Consider the following 27,438-nt stretch of genomic DNA (forward strand, 5'->3'; position numbering starts at 1 on the left):
TATAGGTATGTCTCATGGTTTGACTAACACCTCTCTAGCTCCACCACCTTTCATTGCAGATGTGGAGGTGTAACATAAACAGTTATGGAGGCTTGAGACAGATACGACGCGTTTCAATCTCTCTAGTTGAAAACTGATCGATTTGAATGGGTATTTTTTACGTTCGTTTACTTTGATTCACGTACTGATGCATCAATTGACTCAAAATAAATGAGCTCCATTCTTTTTGAAGTTTTATTTTTTCATTTTCTCTTTTAAAATATTAATTGACCTCATTTGCTCAATATTCATTTGTCAACACTCATCATCAGTTTGCTGTCGCGGCTTAAGAAGACAGAGTGTGAAAGACACAGCAGATGAAATACAAAAGATTTGAACTGAAGCCTGGTCAACAGTTTGGAAGACTGCTATGCTCAAAAGTATAGCACAAACACTCACATGAGGTTCAATCTTTCCAAGCACCATGGACAAGAACAATTGATATCCTCATTGTCATTGCCGCAGAAAGAAAAACAATTTTATTCTTGTGTAAGGCTCGTTGGTCTAGGGGTATGATTCTCGCTTCGGGTGCGAGAGGTCCCGGGTTCAAATCCCGGATGAGCCCTTTTGCAGATCTTTTAACAAGCTCAGACAGGCAAATCTCTGGCCACTGGTTGCAAACAGCCACCTCTTGGGCGCAGGACGAGGTGGCTGAATGGTTTAGGCGATGGACTCCATATCTGTTGTGATATTCACTAGTTGGCTCAATAACACACTACATTTAGAAAACCTGCAAAAAGTAAGAGCAAATCTGACTTCCACGAACAAGGACATTGATTCCAATGTAATACACTTGAAATGACACCCAGCCCCTAAAACTAGCCAATATCTCATGCTCTGCATTGGCTGGGAATCAAACCCAGGTCAACTGCTTGGAAGGCAGCTATGCTCACCACTATACCACCAATGCAATTTGAAGCTCTGAAGCAAAATGGAGACATCGATTCATATCCTGACCGTCATTTTTGTGGAAAGTGAAAATTCTTTGACCAAACGGATCGTTGGTATAGTTGTACTATTATGGCTTAGGGTGAGAGAGGTCCCTGGTTAAAAAATCAATTGTTTTAATCAGTACCTGTTACCATCAGATTAGTCCCGTGACACTTGTGGGGAACGTAGGGCAAAACTGAGAACATTGTGACAAGTGGGGTCACATTAGTTTGGAGGCCAAAGATTTGGGATTCTACAAACAGAAGTTGGCACATAAAGGGTTCCGACTTCAGACGAGTCCCCTGACACTTGTGGGGGACGTAGAGACGAATTGAGAACACCACCGTGTTCGTGAGGGTCTCCCCTTTCCAGGGAGTGGTCATACGATGTTGTAGGTCAAACGGTTCAGAAGCTACAATTGTTTTGTGAGAGGACCGATTATAGGTATGTCTCATGGTTTGACTAACACCTCTCTAGCTCCACCACCTTTCATTGCAGATGTGGAGGTGTAACATAAACAGTTATGGAGGCTTGAGACAGATACGACGCGTTTCAATCTCTCTAGTTGAAAACTGATCGATTTGAATGGGTATTTTTTACGTTCGTTTACTTTGATTCACGTACTGATGCATCAATTGACTCAAAATAAATGAGCTCCATTCTTTTTGAAGTTTTATTTTTTCATTTTCTCTTTTAAAATATTAATTGACCTCATTTGCTCAATATTCATTTGTCAACACTCATCATCAGTTTGCTGTCGCGGCTTAAGAAGACAGAGTGTGAAAGACACAGCAGATGAAATACAAAAGATTTGAACTGAAGCCTGGTCAACAGTTTGGAAGACTGCTATGCTCAAAAGTATAGCACAAACACTCACATGAGGTTCAATCTTTCCAAGCACCATGGACAAGAACAATTGATATCCTCATTGTCATTGCCGCAGAAAGAAAAACAATTTTATTCTTGTGTAAGGCTCGTTGGTCTAGGGGTATGATTCTCGCTTCGGGTGCGAGAGGTCCCGGGTTCAAATCCCGGATGAGCCCTTTTGCAGATCTTTTAACAAGCTCAGACAGGCAAATCTCTGGCCACTGGTTGCAAACAGCCACCTCTTGGGCGCAGGACGAGGTGGCTGAATGGTTTAGGCGATGGACTCCATATCTGTTGTGATATTCACTAGTTGGCTCAATAACACACTACATTTAGAAAACCTGCAAAAAGTAAGAGCAAATCTGACTTCCACGAACAAGGACATTGATTCCAATGTAATACACTTGAAATGACACCCAGCCCCTAAAACTAGCCAATATCTCATGCTCTGCATTGGCTGGGAATCAAACCCAGGTCAACTGCTTGGAAGGCAGCTATGCTCACCACTATACCACCAATGCTATTTGAAGCTCTGAAGCAACATGGAGACATCGATTCATATCCTGACCGTCATTTTTGTGGAAAGTGAAAATTCTTTGACCAAACGGATCGTTGGTATAGTTGTACTATTATGGCTTAGGGTGAGAGAGGTCCCTGGTTAAAAAATCAATTGTTTTAATCAGTACCTGTTACCATCAGATTAGTCCCGTGACACTTGTGGGGAACGTAGGGCAAAACTGAGAACATTGTGACAAGTGGGGTCACATTAGTTTGGAGGCCAAAGATTTGGGATTCTACAAACAGAAGTTGGCACATAAAGGGTTCCGACTTCAGACGAGTCCCCTGACACTTGTGGGGGACGTAGAGACGAATTGAGAACACCACCGTGTTCGTGAGGGTCTCCCCTTTCCAGGGAGTGGTCATACGATGTTGTAGGTCAAACGGTTCAGAAGCTACAATTGTTTTTGTGAGAGGACCGATTATAGGTATGTCTCATGGTTTGACTAACACCTCTCTAGCTCCACCACCTTTCATTGCAGATGTGGAGGTGTAACATAAACAGTTATGGAGGCTTGAGACAGATACGACGCGTTTCAATCTCTCTAGTTGAAAACTGATCGATTTGAATGGGTATTTTTTACGTTCGTTTACTTTGATTCACGTACTGATGCATCAATTGACTCAAAATAAATGAGCTCCATTCTTTTTGAAGTTTTATTTTTTCATTTTCTCTTTTAAAATATTAATTGACCTCATTTGCTCAATATTCATTTGTCAACACTCATCATCAGTTTGCTGTCGCGGCTTAAGAAGACAGAGTGTGAAAGACACAGCAGATGAAATACAAAAGATTTGAACTGAAGCCTGGTCAACAGTTTGGAAGACTGCTATGCTCAAAAGTATAGCACAAACACTCACATGAGGTTCAATCTTTCCAAGCACCATGGACAAGAACAATTGATATCCTCATTGTCATTGCCGCAGAAAGAAAAACAATTTTCTTCTTGTGTAAGGCTCGTTGGTCTAAGGGTATGATTCTCGCTTCGGGTGCGAGAGGTCCCGGGTTCAAATCCCGGATGAGCCCTTTTGCAGATCTTTTAACAAGCTCAGACAGGCAAATCTCTGGCCACTGGTTGCAAACAGCCACCTCTTGGGCGCAGGACGAGGTGGCTGAATGGTTTAGGCGATGGACTCCATATCTGTTGTGATATTCACTAGTTGGCTCAATAACACACTACATTTAGAAAACCTGCAAAAAGTAAGAGCAAATCTGACTTCCACGAACAAGGACATTGATTCCAATGTAATACACTTGAAATGACACCCAGCCCCTAAAACTAGCCAATATCTCATGCTCTGCATTGGCTGGGAATCAAACCCAGGTCAACTGCTTGGAAGGCAGCTATGCTCACCACTATACCACCAATGCTATTTGAAGCACTGAAGCAACATGGAGACATCGATTCATATCCTGACCGTCATTTTTGTGGAAAGTGAAAATTCTTTGACCAAACGGATCGTTGGTATAGTTGTACTATTATGGCTTAGGGTGAGAGAGGTCCCTGGTTAAAAAATCAATTGTTTTAATCAGTACCTGTTACCATCAGATTAGTCCCGTGACACTTGTGGGGAACGTAGGGCAAAACTGAGAACATTGTGACAAGTGGGGTCACATTAGTTTGGAGGCCAAAGATTTGGGATTCTACAAACAGAAGTTGGCACATAAAGGGTTCCGACTTCAGACGAGTCCCCTGACACTTGTGGGGGACGTAGAGACGAATTGAGAACACCACCGTGTTCATGAGGGTCTCCCCTTTCCAGGGAGTGGTCATACGATGTTGTAGGTCAAACGGTTCAGAAGCTACAATTGTTTTTGTGAGAGGACCGATTATAGGTATGTCTCATGGTTTGACTAACACCTCTCTAGCTCCACCACCTTTCATTGCAGATGTGGAGGTGTAACATAAACAGTTATGGAGGCTTGAGACAGATACGACGCGTTTCAATCTCTCTAGTTGAAAACTGATCGATTTGAATGGGTATTTTTTACGTTCGTTTACTTTGATTCACGTACTGATGCATCAATTGACTCAAAATAAATGAGCTCCATTCTTTTTGAAGTTTTATTTTTTCATTTTCTCTTTTAAAATATTAATTGACCTCATTTGCTCAATATTCATTTGTCAACACTCATCATCAGTTTGCTGTCGCGGCTTAAGAAGACAGAGTGTGAAAGACACAGCAGATGAAATACAAAAGATTTGAACTGAAGCCTGGTCAACAGTTTGGAAGACTGCTACGCTCAAAAGTATAGCACAAACACTCACATGAGGTTCAATCTTTCCAAGCACCATGGACAAGAACAATTGATATCCTCATTGTCATTGCCGCAGAAAGAAAAACAATTTTATTCTTGTGTAAGGCTCGTTGGTCTAGGGGTATGATTCTCGCTTCGGGTGCGAGAGGTCCCGGGTTCAAATCCCGGATGAGCCCTTTTGCAGATCTTTTAACAAGCTCAGACAGGCAAATCTCTGGCCACTGGTTGCAAACAGCCACCTCTTGGGCGCAGGACGAGGTGGCTGAATGGTTTAGGCGATGGACTCCATATCTGTTGTGATATTCACTAGTTGGCTCAATAACACACTACATTTAGAAAACCTGCAAAAAGTAAGAGCAAATCTGACTTCCACGAACAAGGACATTGATTCCAATGTAATACACTTGAAATGACACCCAGCCCCTAAAACTAGCCAATATCTCATGCTCTGCATTGGCTGGGAATCAAACCCAGGTCAACTGCTTGGAAGGCAGCTATGCTCACCACTATACCACCAATGCTATTTGAAGCTCTGAAGCAACATGGAGACATCGATTCATATCCTGACCGTCATTTTTGTGGAAAGTGAAAATTCTTTGACCAAACGGATCGTTGGTATAGTTGTACTATTATGGCTTAGGGTGAGAGAGGTCCCTGGTTAAAAAATCAATTGTTTTAATCAGTACCTGTTACCATCAGATTAGTCCCGTGACACTTGTGGGGAACGTAGGGCAAAACTGAGAACATTGTGACAAGTGGGGTCACATTAGTTTGGAGGCCAAAGATTTGGGATTCTACAAACAGAAGTTGGCACATAAAGGGTTCCGACTTCAGACGAGTCCCCTGACACTTGTGGGGGACGTAGAGACGAATTGAGAACACCACCGTGTTCGTGAGGGTCTCCCCTTTCCAGGGAGTGGTCATACGATGTTGTAGGTCAAACGGTTCAGAAGCTACAATTGTTTTTGTGAGAGGACCGATTATAGGTATGTCTCATGGTTTGACTAACACCTCTCTAGCTCCACCACCTTTCATTGCAGATGTGGAGGTGTAACATAAACAGTTATGGAGGCTTGAGACAGATACGACGCGTTTCAATCTCTCTAGTTGAAAACTGATCGATTTGAATGGGTATTTTTTACGTTCGTTTACTTTGATTCACGTACTGATGCATCAATTGACTCAAAATAAATGAGCTCCATTCTTTTTGAAGTTTTATTTTTTCATTTTCTCTTTTAAAATATTAATTGACCTCATTTGCTCAATATTCATTTGTCAACACTCATCATCAGTTTGCTGTCGCGGCTTAAGAAGACAGAGTGTGAAAGACACAGCAGATGAAATACAAAAGATTTGAACTGAAGCCTGGTCAACAGTTTGGAAGACTGCTATGCTCAAAAGTATAGCACAAACACTCACATGAGGTTCAATCTTTCCAAGCACCATGGACAAGAACAATTGATATCCTCATTGTCATTGCCGCAGAAAGAAAAACAATTTTCTTCTTGTGTAAGGCTCGTTGGTCTAAGGGTATGATTCTCGCTTCGGGTGCGAGAGGTCCCGGGTTCAAATCCCGGATGAGCCCTTTTGCAGATCTTTTAACAAGCTCAGACAGGCAAATCTCTGGCCACTGGTTGCAAACAGCCACCTCTTGGGCGCAGGACGAGGTGGCTGAATGGTTTAGGCGATGGACTCCATATCTGTTGTGATATTCACTAGTTGGCTCAATAACACACTACATTTAGAAAACCTGCAAAAAGTAAGAGCAAATCTGACTTCCACGAACAAGGACATTGATTCCAATGTAATACACTTGAAATGACACCCAGCCCCTAAAACTAGCCAATATCTCATGCTCTGCATTGGCTGGGAATCAAACCCAGGTCAACTGCTTGGAAGGCAGCTATGCTCACCACTATACCACCAATGCTATTTGAAGCACTGAAGCAACATGGAGACATCGATTCATATCCTGACCGTCATTTTTGTGGAAAGTGAAAATTCTTTGACCAAACGGATCGTTGGTATAGTTGTACTATTATGGCTTAGGGTGAGAGAGGTCCCTGGTTAAAAAATCAATTGTTTTAATCAGTACCTGTTACCATCAGATTAGTCCCGTGACACTTGTGGGGAACGTAGGGCAAAACTGAGAACATTGTGACAAGTGGGGTCACATTAGTTTGGAGGCCAAAGATTTGGGATTCTACAAACAGAAGTTGGCACATAAAGGGTTCCGACTTCAGACGAGTCCCCTGACACTTGTGGGGGACGTAGAGACGAATTGAGAACACCACCGTGTTCGTGAGGGTCTCCCCTTTCCAGGGAGTGGTCATACGATGTTGTAGGTCAAACGGTTCAGAAGCTACAATTGTTTTTGTGAGAGGACCGATTATAGGTATGTCTCATGGTTTGACTAACACCTCTCTAGCTCCACCACCTTTCATTGCAGATGTGGAGGTGTAACATAAACAGTTATGGAGGCTTGAGACAGATACGACGCGTTTCAATCTCTCTAGTTGAAAACTGATCGATTTGAATGGGTATTTTTTACGTTCGTTTACTTTGATTCACGTACTGATGCATCAATTGACTCAAAATAAATGAGCTCCATTCTTTTTGAAGTTTTATTTTTTCATTTTCTCTTTTAAAATATTAATTGACCTCATTTGCTCAATATTCATTTGTCAACACTCATCATCAGTTTGCTGTCGCGGCTTAAGAAGACAGAGTGTGAAAGACACAGCAGATGAAATACAAAAGATTTGAACTGAAGCCTGGTCAACAGTTTGGAAGACTGCTATGCTCAAAAGTATAGCACAAACACTCACATGAGGTTCAATCTTTCCAAGCACCATGGACAAGAACAATTGATATCCTCATTGTCATTGCCGCAGAAAGAAAAACAATTTTATTCTTGTGTAAGGCTCGTTGGTCTAGGGGTATGATTCTCGCTTCGGGTGCGAGAGGTCCCGGGTTCAAATCCCGGATGAGCCCTTTTGCAGATCTTTTAACAAGCTCAGACAGGCAAATCTCTGGCCACTGGTTGCAAACAGCCACCTCTTGGGCGCAGGACGAGGTGGCTGAATGGTTTAGGCGATGGACTCCATATCTGTTGTGATATTCACTAGTTGGCTCAATAACACACTACATTTAGAAAACCTGCAAAAAGTAAGAGCAAATCTGACTTCCACGAACAAGGACATTGATTCCAATGTAATACACTTGAAATGACACCCAGCCCCTAAAACTAGCCAATATCTCATGCTCTGCATTGGCTGGGAATCAAACCCAGGTCAACTGCTTGGAAGGCAGCTATGCTCACCACTATACCACCAATGCTATTTGAAGCTCTGAAGCAACATGGAGACATCGATTCATATCCTGACCGTCATTTTTGTGGAAAGTGAAAATTCTTTGACCAAACGGATCGTTGGTATAGTTGTACTATTATGGCTTAGGGTGAGAGAGGTCCCTGGTTAAAAAATCAATTGTTTTAATCAGTACCTGTTACCATCAGATTAGTCCCGTGACACTTGTGGGGAACGTAGGGCAAAACTGAGAACATTGTGACAAGTGGGGTCACATTAGTTTGGAGGCCAAAGATTTGGGATTCTACAAACAGAAGTTGGCACATAAAGGGTTCCGACTTCAGACGAGTCCCCTGACACTTGTGGGGGACGTAGAGACGAATTGAGAACACCACCGTGTTCGTGAGGGTCTCCCCTTTCCAGGGAGTGGTCATACGATGTTGTAGGTCAAACGGTTCAGAAGCTACAATTGTTTTTGTGAGAGGACCGATTATAGGTATGTCTCATGGTTTGACTAACACCTCTCTAGCTCCACCACCTTTCATTGCAGATGTGGAGGTGTAACATAAACAGTTATGGAGGCTTGAGACAGATACGACGCGTTTCAATCTCTCTAGTTGAAAACTGATCGATTTGAATGGGTATTTTTTACGTTCGTTTACTTTGATTCACGTACTGATGCATCAATTGACTCAAAATAAATGAGCTCCATTCTTTTTGAAGTTTTATTTTTTCATTTTCTCTTTTAAAATATTAATTGACCTCATTTGCTCAATATTCATTTGTCAACACTCATCATCAGTTTGCTGTCGCGGCTTAAGAAGACAGAGTGTGAAAGACACAGCAGATGAAATACAAAAGATTTGAACTGAAGCCTGGTCAACAGTTTGGAAGACTGCTATGCTCAAAAGTATAGCACAAACACTCACATGAGGTTCAATCTTTCCAAGCACCATGGACAAGAACAATTGATATCCTCATTGTCATTGCCGCAGAAAGAAAAACAATTTTCTTCTTGTGTAAGGCTCGTTGGTCTAAGGGTATGATTCTCGCTTCGGGTGCGAGAGGTCCCGGGTTCAAATCCCGGATGAGCCCTTTTGCAGATCTTTTAACAAGCTCAGACAGGCAAATCTCTGGCCACTGGTTGCAAACAGCCACCTCTTGGGCGCAGGACGAGGTGGCTGAATGGTTTAGGCGATGGACTCCATATCTGTTGTGATATTCACTAGTTGGCTCAATAACACACTACATTTAGAAAACCTGCAAAAAGTAAGAGCAAATCTGACTTCCACGAACAAGGACATTGATTCCAATGTAATACACTTGAAATGACACCCAGCCCCTAAAACTAGCCAATATCTCATGCTCTGCATTGGCTGGGAATCAAACCCAGGTCAACTGCTTGGAAGGCAGCTATGCTCACCACTATACCACCAATGCTATTTGAAGCACTGAAGCAACATGGAGACATCGATTCATATCCTGACCGTTATTTTTGTGGAAAGTGAAAATTCTTTGACCAAACGGATCGTTGGTATAGTTGTACTATTATGGCTTAGGGTGAGAGAGGTCCCTGGTTAAAAAATCAATTGTTTTAATCAGTACCTGTTACCATCAGATTAGTCCCGTGACACTTGTGGGGAACGTAGGGCAAAACTGAGAACATTGTGACAAGTGGGGTCACATTAGTTTGGAGGCCAAAGATTTGGGATTCTACAAACAGAAGTTGGCACATAAAGGGTTCCGACTTCAGACGAGTCCCCTGACACTTGTGGGGGACGTAGAGACGAATTGAGAACACCACCGTGTTCGTGAGGGTCTCCCCTTTCCAGGGAGTGGTCATACGATGTTGTAGGTCAAACGGTTCAGAAGCTACAATTGTTTTTGTGAGAGGACCGATTATAGGTATGTCTCATGGTTTGACTAACACCTCTCTAGCTCCACCACCTTTCATTGCAGATGTGGAGGTGTAACATAAACAGTTATGGAGGCTTGAGACAGATACGACGCGTTTCAATCTCTCTAGTTGAAAACTGATCGATTTGAATGGGTATTTTTTACGTTCGTTTACTTTGATTCACGTACTGATGCATCAATTGACTCAAAATAAATGAGCTCCATTCTTTTTGAAGTTTTATTTTTTCATTTTCTCTTTTAAAATATTAATTGACCTCATTTGCTCAATATTCATTTGTCAACACTCATCATCAGTTTGCTGTCGCGGCTTAAGAAGACAGAGTGTGAAAGACACAGCAGATGAAATACAAAAGATTTGAACTGAAGCCTGGTCAACAGTTTGGAAGACTGCTATGCTCAAAAGTATAGCACAAACACTCACATGAGGTTCAATCTTTCCAAGCACCATGGACAAGAACAATTGATATCCTCATTGTCATTGCCGCAGAAAGAAAAACAATTTTCTTCTTGTGTAAGGCTCGTTGGTCTAAGGGTATGATTCTCGCTTCGGGTGCGAGAGGTCCCGGGTTCAAATCCCGGATGAGCCCTTTTGCAGATCTTTTAACAAGCTCAGACAGGCAAATCTCTGGCCACTGGTTGCAAACAGCCACCTCTTGGGCGCAGGACGAGGTGGCTGAATGGTTTAGGCGATGGACTCCATATCTGTTGTGATATTCACTAGTTGGCTCAATAACACACTACATTTAGAAAACCTGCAAAAAGTAAGAGCAAATCTGACTTCCACGAACAAGGACATTGATTCCAATGTAATACACTTGAAATGACACCCAGCCCCTAAAACTAGCCAATATCTCATGCTCTGCATTGGCTGGGAATCAAACCCAGGTCAACTGCTTGGAAGGCAGCTATGCTCACCACTATACCACCAATGCTATTTGAAGCACTGAAGCAACATGGAGACATCGATTCATATCCTGACCGTCATTTTTGTGGAAAGTGAAAATTCTTTGACCAAACGGATCGTTGGTATAGTTGTACTATTATGGCTTAGGGTGAGAGAGGTCCCTGGTTAAAAAATCAATTGTTTTAATCAGTACCTGTTACCATCAGATTAGTCCCGTGACACTTGTGGGGAACGTAGGGCAAAACTGAGAACATTGTGACAAGTGGGGTCACATTAGTTTGGAGGCCAAAGATTTGGGATTCTACAAACAGAAGTTGGCACATAAAGGGTTCCGACTTCAGACGAGTCCCCTGACACTTGTGGGGGACGTAGAGACGAATTGAGAACACCACCGTGTTCGTGAGGGTCTCCCCTTTCCAGGGAGTGGTCATACGATGTTGTAGGTCAAACGGTTCAGAAGCTACAATTGTTTTTGTGAGAGGACCGATTATAGGTATGTCTCATGGTTTGACTAACACCTCTCTAGCTCCACCACCTTTCATTGCAGATGTGGAGGTGTAACATAAACAGTTATGGAGGCTTGAGACAGATACGACGCGTTTCAATCTCTCTAGTTGAAAACTGATCGATTTGAATGGGTATTTTTTACGTTCGTTTACTTTGATTCACGTACTGATGCATCAATTGACTCAAAATAAATGAGCTCCATTCTTTTTGAAGTTTTATTTTTTCATTTTCTCTTTTAAAATATTAATTGACCTCATTTGCTCAATATTCATTTGTCAACACTCATCATCAGTTTGCTGTCGCGGCTTAAGAAGACAGAGTGTGAAAGACACAGCAGATGAAATACAAAAGATTTGAACTGAAGCCTGGTCAACAGTTTGGAAGACTGCTATGCTCAAAAGTATAGCACAAACACTCACATGAGGTTCAATCTTTCCAAGCACCATGGACAAGAACAATTGATATCCTCATTGTCATTGCCGCAGAAAGAAAAACAATTTTATTCTTGTGTAAGGCTCGTTGGTCTAGGGGTATGATTCTCGCTTCGGGTGCGAGAGGTCCCGGGTTCAAATCCCGGATGAGCCCTTTTGCAGATCTTTTAACAAGCTCAGACAGGCAAATCTCTGGCCACTGGTTGCAAACAGCCACCTCTTGGGCGCAGGACGAGGTGGCTGAATGGTTTAGGCGATGGACTCCATATCTGTTGTGATATTCACTAGTTGGCTCAATAACACACTACATTTAGAAAACCTGCAAAAAGTAAGAGCAAATCTGACTTCCACGAACAAGGACATTGATTCCAATGTAATACACTTGAAATGACACCCAGCCCCTAAAACTAGCCAATATCTCATGCTCTGCATTGGCTGGGAATCAAACCCAGGTCAACTGCTTGGAAGGCAGCTATGCTCACCACTATACCACCAATGCTATTTGAAGCTCTGAAGCAACATGGAGACATCGATTCATATCCTGACCGTCATTTTTGTGGAAAGTGAAAATTCTTTGACCAAACGGATCGTTGGTATAGTTGTACTATTATGGCTTAGGGTGAGAGAGGTCCCTGGTTAAAAAATCAATTGTTTTAATCAGTACCTGTTACCATCAGATTAGTCCCGTGACACTTGTGGGGAACGTAGGGCAAAACTGAGAACATTGTGACAAGTGGGGTCACATTAGTTTGGAGGCCAAAGATTTGGGATTCTACAAACAGAAGTTGGCACATAAAGGGTTCCGACTTCAGACGAGTCCCCTGACACTTGTGGGGGACGTAGAGACGAATTGAGAACACCACCGTGTTCGTGAGGGTCTCCCCTTTCCAGGGAGTGGTCATACGATGTTGTAGGTCAAACGGTTCAGAAGCTACAATTGTTTTTGTGAGAGGACCGATTATAGGTATGTCTCATGGTTTGACTAACACCTCTCTAGCTCCACCACCTTTCATTGCAGATGTGGAGGTGTAACATAAACAGTTATGGAGGCTTGAGACAGATACGACGCGTTTCAATCTCTCTAGTTGAAAACTGATCGATTTGAATGGGTATTTTTTACGTTCGTTTACTTTGATTCACGTACTGATGCATCAATTGACTCAAAATAAATGAGCTCCATTCTTTTTGAAGTTTTATTTTTTCATTTTCTCTTTTAAAATATTAATTGACCTCATTTGCTCAATATTCATTTGTCAACACTCATCATCAGTTTGCTGTCGCGGCTTAAGAAGACAGAGTGTGAAAGACACAGCAGATGAAATACAAAAGATTTGAACTGAAGCCTGGTCAACAGTTTGGAAGACTGCTATGCTCAAAAGTATAGCACAAACACTCACATGAGGTTCAATCTTTCCAAGCACCATGGACAAGAACAATTGATATCCTCATTGTCATTGCCGCAGAAAGAAAAACAATTTTATTCTTGTGTAAGGCTCGTTGGTCTAGGGGTATGATTCTCGCTTCGGGTGCGAGAGGTCCCGGGTTCAAATCCCGGATGAGCCCTTTTGCAGATCTTTTAACAAGCTCAGACAGGCAAATCTCTGGCCACTGGTTGCAAACAGCCACCTCTTGGGCGCAGGACGAGGTGGCTGAATGGTTTAGGCGATGGACTCCATATCTGTTGTGATATTCACTAGTTGGCTCAATAACACACTACATTTAGAAAACCTGCAAAAAGTAAGAGCAAATCTGACTTCCACGAACAAGGACATTGATTCCAATGTAATACACTTGAAATGACACCCAGCCCCTAAAACTAGCCAATATCTCATGCTCTGCATTGGCTGGGAATCAAACCCAGGTCAACTGCTTGGAAGGCAGCTATGCTCACCACTATACCACCAATGCTATTTGAAGCTCTGAAGCAACATGGAGACATCGATTCATATCCTGACCGTCATTTTTGTGGAAAGTGAAAATTCTTTGACCAAACGGATCGTTGGTATAGTTGTACTATTATGGCTTAGGGTGAGAGAGGTCCCTGGTTAAAAAATCAATTGTTTTAATCAGTACCTGTTACCATCAGATTAGTCCCGTGACACTTGTGGGGAACGTAGGGCAAAACTGAGAACATTGTGACAAGTGGGGTCACATTAGTTTGGAGGCCAAAGATTTGGGATTCTACAAACAGAAGTTGCCACATAAAGGGTTCCGACTTCAGACGAGTCCCCTGACACTTGTGGGGGACGTAGAGACGAATTGAGAACACCACCGTGTTCGTGAGGGTCTCCCCTTTCCAGGGAGTGGTCATACGATGTTGTAGGTCAAACGGTTCAGAAGCTACAATTGTTTTGTGAGAGGACCGATTATAGGTATGTCTCATGGTTTGACTAACACCTCTCTAGCTCCACCACCTTTCATTGCAGATGTGGAGGTGTAACATAAACAGTTATGGAGGCTTGAGACAGATACGACGCGTTTCAATCTCTCTAGTTGAAAACTGATCGATTTGAATGGGTATTTTTTACGTTCGTTTACTTTGATTCACGTACTGATGCATCAATTGACTCAAAATAAATGAGCTCCATTCTTTTTGAAGTTTTATTTTTTCATTTTCTCTTTTAAAATATTAATTGACCTCATTTGCTCAATATTCATTTGTCAACACTCATCATCAGTTTGCTGTCGCGGCTTAAGAAGACAGAGTGTGAAAGACACAGCAGATGAAATACAAAAGATTTGAACTGAAGCCTGGTCAACAGTTTGGAAGACTGCTATGCTCAAAAGTATAGCACAAACACTCACATGAGGTTCAATCTTTCCAAGCACCATGGACAAGAACAATTGATATCCTCATTGTCATTGCCGCAGAAAGAAAAACAATTTTATTCTTGTGTAAGGCTCGTTGGTCTAGGGGTATGATTCTCGCTTCGGGTGCGAGAGGTCCCGGGTTCAAATCCCGGATGAGCCCTTTTGCAGATCTTTTAACAAGCTCAGACAGGCAAATCTCTGGCCACTGGTTGCAAACAGCCACCTCTTGGGCGCAGGACGAGGTGGCTGAATGGTTTAGGCGATGGACTCCATATCTATTGTGATATTCACTAGTTGGCTCAATAACACACTACATTTAGAAAACCTGCAAGAAGTAAGAGCAAATCTGACTTCCACGAACAAGGACATTGATTCCAATGTAATACACTTGAAATGACACCCAGCCCCTAAAACTAGCCAATATCTCATGCTCTGCATTGGCTGGGAATCAAACCCGGGTGAACTGCTTGGAAGGCAGCTATGCTCACCACTATACCACCAATGCTATTTGAAGCTCTGAAGCAACATGGAGACATCGATTCATATCCTGACCGTCATTTTTGTGGAAAGTGAAAATTCTTTGACCAAACGGATCGTTGGTATAGTTGTACTATTATGGCTTAGGGTGAGAGAGGTCCCTGGTTAAAAAATCAATTGTTTTAATCAGTACCTGTTACCATCAGATTAGTCCCGTGACACTTGTGGGGAACGTAGGGCAAAACTGAGAACATTGTGACAAGTGGGGTCACATTAGTTTGGAGGCCAAAGATTTGGGATTCTACAAACAGAAGTTGGCACATAAAGGGTTCCGACTTCAGACGAGTCCCCTGACACTTGTGGGGGACGTAGAGACGAATTGAGAACACCACCGTGTTCGTGAGGGTCTCCCCTTTCCAGGGAGTGGTCATACGATGTTGTAGGTCAAACGGTTCAGAAGCTACAATTGTTTTGTGAGAGGACCGATTATAGGTATGTCTCATGGTTTGACTAACACCTCTCTAGCTCCACCACCTTTCATTGCAGATGTGGAGGTGTAACATAAACAGTTATGGAGGCTTGAGACAGATACGACGCGTTTCAATCTCTCTAGTTGAAAACTGATCGATTTGAATGGGTATTTTTTACGTTCGTTTACTTTGATTCACGTACTGATGCATCAATTGACTCAAAATAAATGAGCTCCATTCTTTTTGAAGTTTTATTTTTTCATTTTCTCTTTTAAAATATTAATTGACCTCATTTGCTCAATATTCATTTGTCAACACTCATCATCAGTTTGCTGTCGCGGCTTAAGAAGACAGAGTGTGAAAGACACAGCAGATGAAATACAAAAGATTTGAACTGAAGCCTGGTCAACAGTTTGGAAGACTGCTATGCTCAAAAGTATAGCACAAACACTCACATGAGGTTCAATCTTTCCAAGCACCATGGACAAGAACAATTGATATCCTCATTGTCATTGCCGCAGAAAGAAAAACAATTTTATTCTTGTGTAAGGCTCGTTGGTCTAGGGGTATGATTCTCGCTTCGGGTGCGAGAGGTCCCGGGTTCAAATCCCGGATGAGCCCTTTTGCAGATCTTTTAACAAGCTCAGACAGGCAAATCTCTGGCCACTGGTTGCAAACAGCCACCTCTTGGGCGCAGGACGAGGTGGCTGAATGGTTTAGGCGATGGACTCCATATCTATTGTGATATTCACTAGTTGGCTCAATAACACACTACATTTAGAAAACCTGCAAGAAGTAAGAGCAAATCTGACTTCCACGAACAAGGACATTGATTCCAATGTAATACACTTGAAATGACACCCAGCCCCTAAAACTAGCCAATATCTCATGCTCTGCATTGGCTGGGAATCAAACCCGGGTGAACTGCTTGGAAGGCAGCTATGCTCACCACTATACCACCAATGCTATTTGAAGCTCTGAAGCAACATGGAGACATCGATTCATATCCTGACCGTCATTTTTGTGGAAAGTGAAAATTCTTTGACCAAACGGATCGTTGGTATAGTTGTACTATTATGGCTTAGGGTGAGAGAGGTCCCTGGTTAAAAAATCAATTGTTTTAATCAGTACCTGTTACCATCAGATTAGTCCCGTGACACTTGTGGGGAACGTAGGGCAAAACTGAGAACATTGTGACAAGTGGGGTCACATTAGTTTGGAGGCCAAAGATTTGGGATTCTACAAACAGAAGTTGGCACATAAAGGGTTCCGACTTCAGACGAGTCCCCTGACACTTGTGGGGGACGTAGAGACGAATTGAGAACACCACCGTGTTCGTGAGGGTCTCCCCTTTCCAGGGAGTGGTCATACGATGTTGTAGGTCAAACGGTTCAGAAGCTACAATTGTTTTGTGAGAGGACCGATTATAGGTATGTCTCATGGTTTGACTAACACCTCTCTAGCTCCACCACCTTTCATTGCAGATGTGGAGGTGTAACATAAACAGTTATGGAGGCTTGAGACAGATACGACGCGTTTCAATCTCTCTAGTTGAAAACTGATCGATTTGAATGGGTATTTTTTACGTTCGTTTACTTTGATTCACGTACTGATGCATCAATTGACTCAAAATAAATGAGCTCCATTCTTTTTGAAGTTTTATTTTTTCATTTTCTCTTTTAAAATATTAATTGACCTCATTTGCTCAATATTCATTTGTCAACACTCATCATCAGTTTGCTGTCGCGGCTTAAGAAGACAGAGTGTGAAAGACACAGCAGATGAAATACAAAAGATTTGAACTGAAGCCTGGTCAACAGTTTGGAAGACTGCTATGCTCAAAAGTATAGCACAAACACTCACATGAGGTTCAATCTTTCCAAGCACCATGGACAAGAACAATTGATATCCTCATTGTCATTGCCGCAGAAAGAAAAACAATTTTATTCTTGTGTAAGGCTCGTTGGTCTAGGGGTATGATTCTCGCTTCGGGTGCGAGAGGTCCCGGGTTCAAATCCCGGATGAGCCCTTTTGCAGATCTTTTAACAAGCTCAGACAGGCAAATCTCTGGCCACTGGTTGCAAACAGCCACCTCTTGGGCGCAGGACGAGGTGGCTGAATGGTTTAGGCGATGGACTCCATATCTATTGTGATATTCACTAGTTGGCTCAATAACACACTACATTTAGAAAACCTGCAAGAAGTAAGAGCAAATCTGACTTCCACGAACAAGGACATTGATTCCAATGTAATACACTTGAAATGACACCCAGCCCCTAAAACTAGCCAATATCTCATGCTCTGCATTGGCTGGGAATCAAACCCGGGTCAACTGCTTGGAAGGCAGCTATGCTCACCACTATACCACCAATGCTATTTGAAGCTCTGAAGCAACATGGAGACATCGATTCATATCCTGACCGTCATTTTTGTGGAAAGTGAAAATTCTTTGACCAAACGGATCGTTGGTATAGTTGTACTATTATGGCTTAGGGTGAGAGAGGTCCCTGGTTAAAAAATCAATTGTTTTAATCAGTACCTGTTACCATCAGATTAGTCCCGTGACACTTGTGGGGAACGTAGGGCAAAACTGAGAACATTGTGACAAGTGGGGTCACATTAGTTTGGAGGCCAAAGATTTGGGATTCTACAAACAGAAGTTGGCACATAAAGGGTTCCGACTTCAGACGAGTCCCCTGACACTTGTGGGGGACGTAGAGACGAATTGAGAACACCACCGTGTTCGTGAGGGTCTCCCCTTTCCAGGGAGTGGTCATACGATGTTGTAGGTCAAACGGTTCAGAAGCTACAATTGTTTTGTGAGAGGACCGATTATAGGTATGTCTCATGGTTTGACTAACACCTCTCTAGCTCCACCACCTTTCATTGCAGATGTGGAGGTGTAACATAAACAGTTATGGAGGCTTGAGACAGATACGACGCGTTTCAATCTCTCTAGTTGAAAACTGATCGATTTGAATGGGTATTTTTTACGTTCGTTTACTTTGATTCACGTACTGATGCATCAATTGACTCAAAATAAATGAGCTCCATTCTTTTTGAAGTTTTATTTTTTCATTTTCTCTTTTAAAATATTAATTGACCTCATTTGCTCAATATTCATTTGTCAACACTCATCATCAGTTTGCTGTCGCGGCTTAAGAAGACAGAGTGTGAAAGACACAGCAGATGAAATACAAAAGATTTGAACTGAAGCCTGGTCAACAGTTTGGAAGACTGCTATGCTCAAAAGTATAGCACAAACACTCACATGAGGTTCAATCTTTCCAAGCACCATGGACAAGAACAATTGATATCCTCATTGTCATTGCCGCAGAAAGAAAAACAATTTTATTCTTGTGTAAGGCTCGTTGGTCTAGGGGTATGATTCTCGCTTCGGGTGCGAGAGGTCCCGGGTTCAAATCCCGGATGAGCCCTTTTGCAGATCTTTTAACAAGCTCAGACAGGCAAATCTCTGGCCACTGGTTGCAAACAGCCACCTCTTGGGCGCAGGACGAGGTGGCTGAATGGTTTAGGCGATGGACTCCATATCTATTGTGATATTCACTAGTTGGCTCAATAACACACTACATTTAGAAAACCTGCAAGAAGTAAGAGCAAATCTGACTTCCACGAACAAGGACATTGATTCCAATGTAATACACTTGAAATGACACCCAGCCCCTAAAACTAGCCAATATCTCATGCTCTGCATTGGCTGGGAATCAAACCCGGGTCAACTGCTTGGAAGGCAGCTATGCTCACCACTATACCACCAATGCTATTTGAAGCTCTGAAGCAACATGGAGACATCGATTCATATCCTGACCGTCATTTTTGTGGAAAGTGAAAATTCTTTGACCAAACGGATCGTTGGTATAGTTGTACTATTATGGCTTAGGGTGAGAGAGGTCCCTGGTTAAAAAATCAATTGTTTTAATCAGTACCTGTTACCATCAGATTAGTCCCGTGACACTTGTGGGGAACGTAGGGCAAAACTGAGAACATTGTGACAAGTGGGGTCACATTAGTTTGGAGGCCAAAGATTTGGGATTCTACAAACAGAAGTTGGCACATAAAGGGTTCCGACTTCAGACGAGTCCCCTGACACTTGTGGGGGACGTAGAGACGAATTGAGAACACCACCGTGTTCGTGAGGGTCTCCCCTTTCCAGGGAGTGGTCATACGATGTTGTAGGTCAAACGGTTCAGAAGCTACAATTGTTTTGTGAGAGGACCGATTATAGGTATGTCTCATGGTTTGACTAACACCTCTCTAGCTCCACCACCTTTCATTGCAGATGTGGAGGTGTAACATAAACAGTTATGGAGGCTTGAGACAGATACGACGCGTTTCAATCTCTCTAGTTGAAAACTGATCGATTTGAATGGGTATTTTTTACGTTCGTTTACTTTGATTCACGTACTGATGCATCAATTGACTCAAAATAAATGAGCTCCATTCTTTTTGAAGTTTTATTTTTTCATTTTCTCTTTTAAAATATTAATTGACCTCATTTGCTCAATATTCATTTGTCAACACTCATCATCAGTTTGCTGTCGCGGCTTAAGAAGACAGAGTGTGAAAGACACAGCAGATGAAATACAAAAGATTTGAACTGAAGCCTGGTCAACAGTTTGGAAGACTGCTATGCTCAAAAGTATAGCACAAACACTCACATGAGGTTCAATCTTTCCAAGCACCATGGACAAGAACAATTGATATCCTCATTGTCATTGCCGCAGAAAGAAAAACAATTTTATTCTTGTGTAAGGCTCGTTGGTCTAGGGGTATGATTCTCGCTTCGGGTGCGAGAGGTCCCGGGTTCAAATCCCGGATGAGCCCTTTTGCAGATCTTTTAACAAGCTCAGACAGGCAAATCTCTGGCCACTGGTTGCAAACAGCCACCTCTTGGGCGCAGGACGAGGTGGCTGAATGGTTTAGGCGATGGACTCCATATCTATTGTGATATTCACTAGTTGGCTCAATAACACACTACATTTAGAAAACCTGCAAGAAGTAAGAGCAAATCTGACTTCCACGAACAAGGACATTGATTCCAATGTAATACACTTGAAATGACACCCAGCCCCTAAAACTAGCCAATATCTCATGCTCTGCATTGGCTGGGAATCAAACCCGGGTCAACTGCTTGGAAGGCAGCTATGCTCACCACTATACCACCAATGCTATTTGAAGCTCTGAAGCAACATGGAGACATCGATTCATATCCTGACCGTCATTTTTGTGGAAAGTGAAAATTCTTTGACCAAACGGATCGTTGGTATAGTTGTACTATTATGGCTTAGGGTGAGAGAGGTCCCTGGTTAAAAAATCAATTGTTTTAATCAGTACCTGTTACCATCAGATTAGTCCCGTGACACTTGTGGGGAACGTAGGGCAAAACTGAGAACATTGTGACAAGTGGGGTCACATTAGTTTGGAGGCCAAAGATTTGGGATTCTACAAACAGAAGTTGGCACATAAAGGGTTCCGACTTCAGACGAGTCCCCTGACACTTGTGGGGGACGTAGAGACGAATTGAGAACACCACCGTGTTCGTGAGGGTCTCCCCTTTCCAGGGAGTGGTCATACGATGTTGTAGGTCAAACGGTTCAGAAGCTACAATTGTTTTGTGAGAGGACCGATTATAGGTATGTCTCATGGTTTGACTAACACCTCTCTAGCTCCACCACCTTTCATTGCAGATGTGGAGGTGTAACATAAACAGTTATGGAGGCTTGAGACAGATACGACGCGTTTCAATCTCTCTAGTTGAAAACTGATCGATTTGAATGGGTATTTTTTACGTTCGTTTACTTTGATTCACGTACTGATGCATCAATTGACTCAAAATAAATGAGCTCCATTCTTTTTGAAGTTTTATTTTTTCATTTTCTCTTTTAAAATATTAATTGACCTCATTTGCTCAATATTCATTTGTCAACACTCATCATCAGTTTGCTGTCGCGGCTTAAGAAGACAGAGTGTGAAAGACACAGCAGATGAAATACAAAAGATTTGAACTGAAGCCTGGTCAACAGTTTGGAAGACTGCTATGCTCAAAAGTATAGCACAAACACTCACATGAGGTTCAATCTTTCCAAGCACCATGGACAAGAACAATTGATATCCTCATTGTCATTGCCGCAGAAAGAAAAACAATTTTATTCTTGTGTAAGGCTCGTTGGTCTAGGGGTATGATTCTCGCTTCGGGTGCGAGAGGTCCCGGGTTCAAATCCCGGATGAGCCCTTTTGCAGATCTTTTAACAAGCTCAGACAGGCAAATCTCTGGCCACTGGTTGCAAACAGCCACCTCTTGGGCGCAGGACGAGGTGGCTGAATGGTTTAGGCGATGGACTCCATATCTATTGTGATATTCACTAGTTGGCTCAATAACACACTACATTTAGAAAACCTGCAAGAAGTAAGAGCAAATCTGACTTCCACGAACAAGGACATTGATTCCAATGTAATACACTTGAAATGACACCCAGCCCCTAAAACTAGCCAATATCTCATGCTCTGCATTGGCTGGGAATCAAACCCGGGTCAACTGCTTGGAAGGCAGCTATGCTCACCACTATACCACCAATGCTATTTGAAGCTCTGAAGCAACATGGAGACATCGATTCATATCCTGACCGTCATTTTTGTGGAAAGTGAAAATTCTTTGACCAAACGGATCGTTGGTATAGTTGTACTATTATGGCTTAGGGTGAGAGAGGTCCCTGGTTAAAAAATCAATTGTTTTAATCAGTACCTGTTACCATCAGATTAGTCCCGTGACACTTGTGGGGAACGTAGGGCAAAACTGAGAACATTGTGACAAGTGGGGTCACATTAGTTTGGAGGCCAAAGATTTGGGATTCTACAAACAGAAGTTGGCACATAAAGGGTTCCGACTTCAGACGAGTCCCCTGACACTTGTGGGGGACGTAGAGACGAATTGAGAACACCACCGTGTTCGTGAGGGTCTCCCCTTTCCAGGGAGTGGTCATACGATGTTGTAGGTCAAACGGTTCAGAAGCTACAATTGTTTTGTGAGAGGACCGATTATAGGTATGTCTCATGGTTTGACTAACACCTCTCTAGCTCCACCACCTTTCATTGCAGATGTGGAGGTGTAACATAAACAGTTATGGAGGCTTGAGACAGATACGACGCGTTTCAATCTCTCTAGTTGAAAACTGATCGATTTGAATGGGTATTTTTTACGTTCGTTTACTTTGATTCACGTACTGATGCATCAATTGACTCAAAATAAATGAGCTCCATTCTTTTTGAAGTTTTATTTTTTCATTTTCTCTTTTAAAATATTAATTGACCTCATTTGCTCAATATTCATTTGTCAACACTCATCATCAGTTTGCTGTCGCGGCTTAAGAAGACAGAGTGTGAAAGACACAGCAGATGAAATACAAAAGATTTGAACTGAAGCCTGGTCAACAGTTTGGAAGACTGCTATGCTCAAAAGTATAGCACAAACACTCACATGAGGTTCAATCTTTCCAAGCACCATGGACAAGAACAATTGATATCCTCATTGTCATTGCCGCAGAAAGAAAAACAATTTTATTCTTGTGTAAGGCTCGTTGGTCTAGGGGTATGATTCTCGCTTCGGGTGCGAGAGGTCCCGGGTTCAAATCCCGGATGAGCCCTTTTGCAGATCTTTTAACAAGCTCAGACAGGCAAATCTCTGGCCACTGGTTGCAAACAGCCACCTCTTGGGCGCAGGACGAGGTGGCTGAATGGTTTAGGCGATGGACTCCATATCTATTGTGATATTCACTAGTTGGCTCAATAACACACTACATTTAGAAAACCTGCAAGAAGTAAGAGCAAATCTGACTTCCACGAACAAGGACATTGATTCCAATGTAATACACTTGAAATGACACCCAGCCCCTAAAACTAGCCAATATCTCATGCTCTGCATTGGCTGGGAATCAAACCCGGGTCAACTGCTTGGAAGGCAGCTATGCTCACCACTATACCACCAATGCTATTTGAAGCTCTGAAGCAACATGGAGACATCGATTCATATCCTGACCGTCATTTTTGTGGAAAGTGAAAATTCTTTGACCAAACGGATCGTTGGTATAGTTGTACTATTATGGCTTAGGGTGAGAGAGGTCCCTGGTTAAAAAATCAATTGTTTTAATCAGTACCTGTTACCATCAGATTAGTCCCGTGACACTTGTGGGGAACGTAGGGCAAAACTGAGAACATTGTGACAAGTGGGGTCACATTAGTTTGGAGGCCAAAGATTTGGGATTCTACAAACAGAAGTTGGCACATAAAGGGTTCCGACTTCAGACGAGTCCCCTGACACTTGTGGGGGACGTAGAGACGAATTGAGAACACCACCGTGTTCGTGAGGGTCTCCCCTTTCCAGGGAGTGGTCATACGATGTTGTAGGTCAAACGGTTCAGAAGCTACAATTGTTTTGTGAGAGGACCGATTATAGGTATGTCTCATGGTTTGACTAACACCTCTCTAGCTCCACCACCTTTCATTGCAGATGTGGAGGTGTAACATAAACAGTTATGGAGGCTTGAGACAGATACGACGCGTTTCAATCTCTCTAGTTGAAAACTGATCGATTTGAATGGGTATTTTTTACGTTCGTTTACTTTGATTCACGTACTGATGCATCAATTGACTCAAAATAAATGAGCTCCATTCTTTTTGAAGTTTTATTTTTTCATTTTCTCTTTTAAAATATTAATTGACCTCATTTGCTCAATATTCATTTGTCAACACTCATCATCAGTTTGCTGTCGCGGCTTAAGAAGACAGAGTGTGAAAGACACAGCAGATGAAATACAAAAGATTTGAACTGAAGCCTGGTCAACAGTTTGGAAGACTGCTATGCTCAAAAGTATAGCACAAACACTCACATGAGGTTCAATCTTTCCAAGCACCATGGACAAGAACAATTGATATCCTCATTGTCATTGCCGCAGAAAGAAAAACAATTTTATTCTTGTGTAAGGCTCGTTGGTCTAGGGGTATGATTCTCGCTTCGGGTGCGAGAGGTCCCGGGTTCAAATCCCGGATGAGCCCTTTTGCAGATCTTTTAACAAGCTCAGACAGGCAAATCTCTGGCCACTGGTTGCAAACAGCCACCTCTTGGGCGCAGGACGAGGTGGCTGAATGGTTTAGGCGATGGACTCCATATCTATTGTGATATTCACTAGTTGGCTCAATAACACACTACATTTAGAAAACCTGCAAGAAGTAAGAGCAAATCTGACTTCCACGAACAAGGACATTGATTCCAATGTAATACACTTGAAATGACACCCAGCCCCTAAAACTAGCCAATATCTCATGCTCTGCATTGGCTGGGAATCAAACCCGGGTCAACTGCTTGGAAGGCAGCTATGCTCACCACTATACCACCAATGCTATTTGAAGCTCTGAAGCAACATGGAGACATCGATTCATATCCTGACCGTCATTTTTGTGGAAAGTGAAAATTCTTTGACCAAACGGATCGTTGGTATAGTTGTACTATTATGGCTTAGGGTGAGAGAGGTCCCTGGTTAAAAAATCAATTGTTTTAATCAGTACCTGTTACCATCAGATTAGTCCCGTGACACTTGTGGGGAACGTAGGGCAAAACTGAGAACATTGTGACAAGTGGGGTCACATTAGTTTGGAGGCCAAAGATTTGGGATTCTACAAACAGAAGTTGGCACATAAAGGGTTCCGACTTCAGACGAGTCCCCTGACACTTGTGGGGGACGTAGAGACGAATTGAGAACACCACCGTGTTCGTGAGGGTCTCCCCTTTCCAGGGAGTGGTCATACGATGTTGTAGGTCAAACGGTTCAGAAGCTACAATTGTTTTGTGAGAGGACCGATTATAGGTATGTCTCATGGTTTGACTAACACCTCTCTAGCTCCACCACCTTTCATTGCAGATGTGGAGGTGTAACATAAACAGTTATGGAGGCTTGAGACAGATACGACGCGTTTCAATCTCTCTAGTTGAAAACTGATCGATTTGAATGGGTATTTTTTACGTTCGTTTACTTTGATTCACGTACTGATGCATCAATTGACTCAAAATAAATGAGCTCCATTCTTTTTGAAGTTTTATTTTTTCATTTTCTCTTTTAAAATATTAATTGACCTCATTTGCTCAATATTCATTTGTCAACACTCATCATCAGTTTGCTGTCGCGGCTTAAGAAGACAGAGTGTGAAAGACACAGCAGATGAAATACAAAAGATTTGAACTGAAGCCTGGTCAACAGTTTGGAAGACTGCTATGCTCAAAAGTATAGCACAAACACTCACATGAGGTTCAATCTTTCCAAGCACCATGGACAAGAACAATTGATATCCTCATTGTCATTGCCGCAGAAAGAAAAACAATTTTATTCTTGTGTAAGGCTCGTTGGTCTAGGGGTATGATTCTCGCTTCGGGTGCGAGAGGTCCCGGGTTCAAATCCCGGATGAGCCCTTTTGCAGATCTTTTAACAAGCTCAGACAGGCAAATCTCTGGCCACTGGTTGCAAACAGCCACCTCTTGGGCGCAGGACGAGGTGGCTGAATGGTTTAGGCGATGGACTCCATATCTATTGTGATATTCACTAGTTGGCTCAATAACACACTACATTTAGAAAACCTGCAAGAAGTAAGAGCAAATCTGACTTCCACGAACAAGGACATTGATTCCAATGTAATACACTTGAAATGACACCCAGCCCCTAAAACTAGCCAATATCTCATGCTCTGCATTGGCTGGGAATCAAACCCGGGTCAACTGCTTGGAAGGCAGCTATGCTCACCACTATACCACCAATGCTATTTGAAGCTCTGAAGCAACATGGAGACATCGATTCATATCCTGACCGTCATTTTTGTGGAAAGTGAAAATTCTTTGACCAAACGGATCGTTGGTATAGTTGTACTATTATGGCTTAGGGTGAGAGAGGTCCCTGGTTAAAAAATCAATTGTTTTAATCAGTACCTGTTACCATCAGATTAGTCCCGTGACACTTGTGGGGAACGTAGGGCAAAACTGAGAACATTGTGACAAGTGGGGTCACATTAGTTTGGAGGCCAAAGATTTGGGATTCTACAAACAGAAGTTGGCACATAAAGGGTTCCGACTTCAGACGAGTCCCCTGACACTTGTGGGGGACGTAGAGACGAATTGAGAACACCACCGTGTTCGTGAGGGTCTCCCCTTTCCAGGGAGTGGTCATACGATGTTGTAGGTCAAACGGTTCAGAAGCTACAATTGTTTTGTGAGAGGACCGATTATAGGTATGTCTCATGGTTTGACTAACACCTCTCTAGCTCCACCACCTTTCATTGCAGATGTGGAGGTGTAACATAAACAGTTATGGAGGCTTGAGACAGATACGACGCGTTTCAATCTCTCTAGTTGAAAACTGATCGATTTGAATGGGTATTTTTTACGTTCGTTTACTTTGATTCACGTACTGATGCATCAATTGACTCAAAATAAATGAGCTCCATTCTTTTTGAAGTTTTATTTTTTCATTTTCTCTTTTAAAATATTAATTGACCTCATTTGCTCAATATTCATTTGTCAACACTCATCATCAGTTTGCTGTCGCGGCTTAAGAAGACAGAGTGTGAAAGACACAGCAGATGAAATACAAAAGATTTGAACTGAAGCCTGGTCAACAGTTTGGAAGACTGCTATGCTCAAAAGTATAGCACAAACACTCACATGAGGTTCAATCTTTCCAAGCACCATGGACAAGAACAATTGATATCCTCATTGTCATTGCCGCAGAAAGAAAAACAATTTTATTCTTGTGTAAGGCTCGTTGGTCTAGGGGTATGATTCTCGCTTCGGGTGCGAGAGGTCCCGGGTTCAAATCCCGGATGAGCCCTTTTGCAGATCTTTTAACAAGCTCAGACAGGCAAATCTCTGGCCACTGGTTGCAAACAGCCACCTCTTGGGCGC

The 27,438-nt window shown here is 42.5% G+C and overlaps 30 non-coding genes across 30 annotated transcripts; 20 read left to right on the forward strand and 10 right to left on the reverse strand.

Annotated features, from left to right (window-relative positions):
- Positions 1-532: 532 nt before the first annotated feature.
- Positions 533-604, forward strand: trnap-cgg (transfer RNA proline (anticodon CGG)). The gene has a single exon. It is a non-coding gene; the product is annotated as a tRNA-Pro (tRNA).
- Positions 605-877: 273 nt separating this feature from the next.
- Positions 878-949, reverse strand: trnag-ucc (transfer RNA glycine (anticodon UCC)). The gene has a single exon. It is a non-coding gene; the product is annotated as a tRNA-Gly (tRNA).
- A 991-nt stretch (positions 950-1,940) lies between these two features.
- trnap-cgg (transfer RNA proline (anticodon CGG)) lies at positions 1,941-2,012 on the forward strand. The gene has a single exon. It is a non-coding gene; the product is annotated as a tRNA-Pro (tRNA).
- Positions 2,013-2,285: 273 nt separating this feature from the next.
- trnag-ucc (transfer RNA glycine (anticodon UCC)) lies at positions 2,286-2,357 on the reverse strand. Its single transcript has one exon. It is a non-coding gene; the product is annotated as a tRNA-Gly (tRNA).
- Positions 2,358-3,349: 992 nt separating this feature from the next.
- trnap-cgg (transfer RNA proline (anticodon CGG)) lies at positions 3,350-3,421 on the forward strand. The gene has a single exon. It is a non-coding gene; the product is annotated as a tRNA-Pro (tRNA).
- A 273-nt stretch (positions 3,422-3,694) lies between these two features.
- On the reverse strand, positions 3,695-3,766 carry trnag-ucc (transfer RNA glycine (anticodon UCC)). Its single transcript has one exon. It is a non-coding gene; the product is annotated as a tRNA-Gly (tRNA).
- Positions 3,767-4,758: 992 nt separating this feature from the next.
- Positions 4,759-4,830, forward strand: trnap-cgg (transfer RNA proline (anticodon CGG)). The gene has a single exon. It is a non-coding gene; the product is annotated as a tRNA-Pro (tRNA).
- A 273-nt stretch (positions 4,831-5,103) lies between these two features.
- Positions 5,104-5,175, reverse strand: trnag-ucc (transfer RNA glycine (anticodon UCC)). The gene has a single exon. It is a non-coding gene; the product is annotated as a tRNA-Gly (tRNA).
- Positions 5,176-6,167: 992 nt separating this feature from the next.
- trnap-cgg (transfer RNA proline (anticodon CGG)) lies at positions 6,168-6,239 on the forward strand. Its single transcript has one exon. It is a non-coding gene; the product is annotated as a tRNA-Pro (tRNA).
- A 273-nt stretch (positions 6,240-6,512) lies between these two features.
- On the reverse strand, positions 6,513-6,584 carry trnag-ucc (transfer RNA glycine (anticodon UCC)). Its single transcript has one exon. It is a non-coding gene; the product is annotated as a tRNA-Gly (tRNA).
- Positions 6,585-7,576: 992 nt separating this feature from the next.
- Positions 7,577-7,648, forward strand: trnap-cgg (transfer RNA proline (anticodon CGG)). Its single transcript has one exon. It is a non-coding gene; the product is annotated as a tRNA-Pro (tRNA).
- A 273-nt stretch (positions 7,649-7,921) lies between these two features.
- trnag-ucc (transfer RNA glycine (anticodon UCC)) lies at positions 7,922-7,993 on the reverse strand. The gene has a single exon. It is a non-coding gene; the product is annotated as a tRNA-Gly (tRNA).
- Positions 7,994-8,985: 992 nt separating this feature from the next.
- trnap-cgg (transfer RNA proline (anticodon CGG)) lies at positions 8,986-9,057 on the forward strand. Its single transcript has one exon. It is a non-coding gene; the product is annotated as a tRNA-Pro (tRNA).
- Positions 9,058-9,330: 273 nt separating this feature from the next.
- On the reverse strand, positions 9,331-9,402 carry trnag-ucc (transfer RNA glycine (anticodon UCC)). The gene has a single exon. It is a non-coding gene; the product is annotated as a tRNA-Gly (tRNA).
- A 992-nt stretch (positions 9,403-10,394) lies between these two features.
- On the forward strand, positions 10,395-10,466 carry trnap-cgg (transfer RNA proline (anticodon CGG)). The gene has a single exon. It is a non-coding gene; the product is annotated as a tRNA-Pro (tRNA).
- Positions 10,467-10,739: 273 nt separating this feature from the next.
- trnag-ucc (transfer RNA glycine (anticodon UCC)) lies at positions 10,740-10,811 on the reverse strand. The gene has a single exon. It is a non-coding gene; the product is annotated as a tRNA-Gly (tRNA).
- A 992-nt stretch (positions 10,812-11,803) lies between these two features.
- trnap-cgg (transfer RNA proline (anticodon CGG)) lies at positions 11,804-11,875 on the forward strand. The gene has a single exon. It is a non-coding gene; the product is annotated as a tRNA-Pro (tRNA).
- A 273-nt stretch (positions 11,876-12,148) lies between these two features.
- trnag-ucc (transfer RNA glycine (anticodon UCC)) lies at positions 12,149-12,220 on the reverse strand. The gene has a single exon. It is a non-coding gene; the product is annotated as a tRNA-Gly (tRNA).
- A 992-nt stretch (positions 12,221-13,212) lies between these two features.
- Positions 13,213-13,284, forward strand: trnap-cgg (transfer RNA proline (anticodon CGG)). Its single transcript has one exon. It is a non-coding gene; the product is annotated as a tRNA-Pro (tRNA).
- A 273-nt stretch (positions 13,285-13,557) lies between these two features.
- Positions 13,558-13,629, reverse strand: trnag-ucc (transfer RNA glycine (anticodon UCC)). Its single transcript has one exon. It is a non-coding gene; the product is annotated as a tRNA-Gly (tRNA).
- Positions 13,630-14,620: 991 nt separating this feature from the next.
- Positions 14,621-14,692, forward strand: trnap-cgg (transfer RNA proline (anticodon CGG)). Its single transcript has one exon. It is a non-coding gene; the product is annotated as a tRNA-Pro (tRNA).
- A 1,336-nt stretch (positions 14,693-16,028) lies between these two features.
- trnap-cgg (transfer RNA proline (anticodon CGG)) lies at positions 16,029-16,100 on the forward strand. The gene has a single exon. It is a non-coding gene; the product is annotated as a tRNA-Pro (tRNA).
- A 1,336-nt stretch (positions 16,101-17,436) lies between these two features.
- trnap-cgg (transfer RNA proline (anticodon CGG)) lies at positions 17,437-17,508 on the forward strand. Its single transcript has one exon. It is a non-coding gene; the product is annotated as a tRNA-Pro (tRNA).
- A 1,336-nt stretch (positions 17,509-18,844) lies between these two features.
- trnap-cgg (transfer RNA proline (anticodon CGG)) lies at positions 18,845-18,916 on the forward strand. The gene has a single exon. It is a non-coding gene; the product is annotated as a tRNA-Pro (tRNA).
- A 1,336-nt stretch (positions 18,917-20,252) lies between these two features.
- On the forward strand, positions 20,253-20,324 carry trnap-cgg (transfer RNA proline (anticodon CGG)). The gene has a single exon. It is a non-coding gene; the product is annotated as a tRNA-Pro (tRNA).
- Positions 20,325-21,660: 1,336 nt separating this feature from the next.
- On the forward strand, positions 21,661-21,732 carry trnap-cgg (transfer RNA proline (anticodon CGG)). Its single transcript has one exon. It is a non-coding gene; the product is annotated as a tRNA-Pro (tRNA).
- A 1,336-nt stretch (positions 21,733-23,068) lies between these two features.
- trnap-cgg (transfer RNA proline (anticodon CGG)) lies at positions 23,069-23,140 on the forward strand. Its single transcript has one exon. It is a non-coding gene; the product is annotated as a tRNA-Pro (tRNA).
- Positions 23,141-24,476: 1,336 nt separating this feature from the next.
- trnap-cgg (transfer RNA proline (anticodon CGG)) lies at positions 24,477-24,548 on the forward strand. Its single transcript has one exon. It is a non-coding gene; the product is annotated as a tRNA-Pro (tRNA).
- Positions 24,549-25,884: 1,336 nt separating this feature from the next.
- trnap-cgg (transfer RNA proline (anticodon CGG)) lies at positions 25,885-25,956 on the forward strand. The gene has a single exon. It is a non-coding gene; the product is annotated as a tRNA-Pro (tRNA).
- A 1,336-nt stretch (positions 25,957-27,292) lies between these two features.
- Positions 27,293-27,364, forward strand: trnap-cgg (transfer RNA proline (anticodon CGG)). The gene has a single exon. It is a non-coding gene; the product is annotated as a tRNA-Pro (tRNA).
- Positions 27,365-27,438: the final 74 nt, after the last annotated feature.

Source organism: Salmo salar, chromosome 22 (assembly GCF_965601325.2).
Source record: "Salmo salar chromosome 22, fSalSal1, whole genome shotgun sequence".
NCBI lineage: Eukaryota > Metazoa > Chordata > Actinopteri > Salmoniformes > Salmonidae > Salmo > Salmo salar.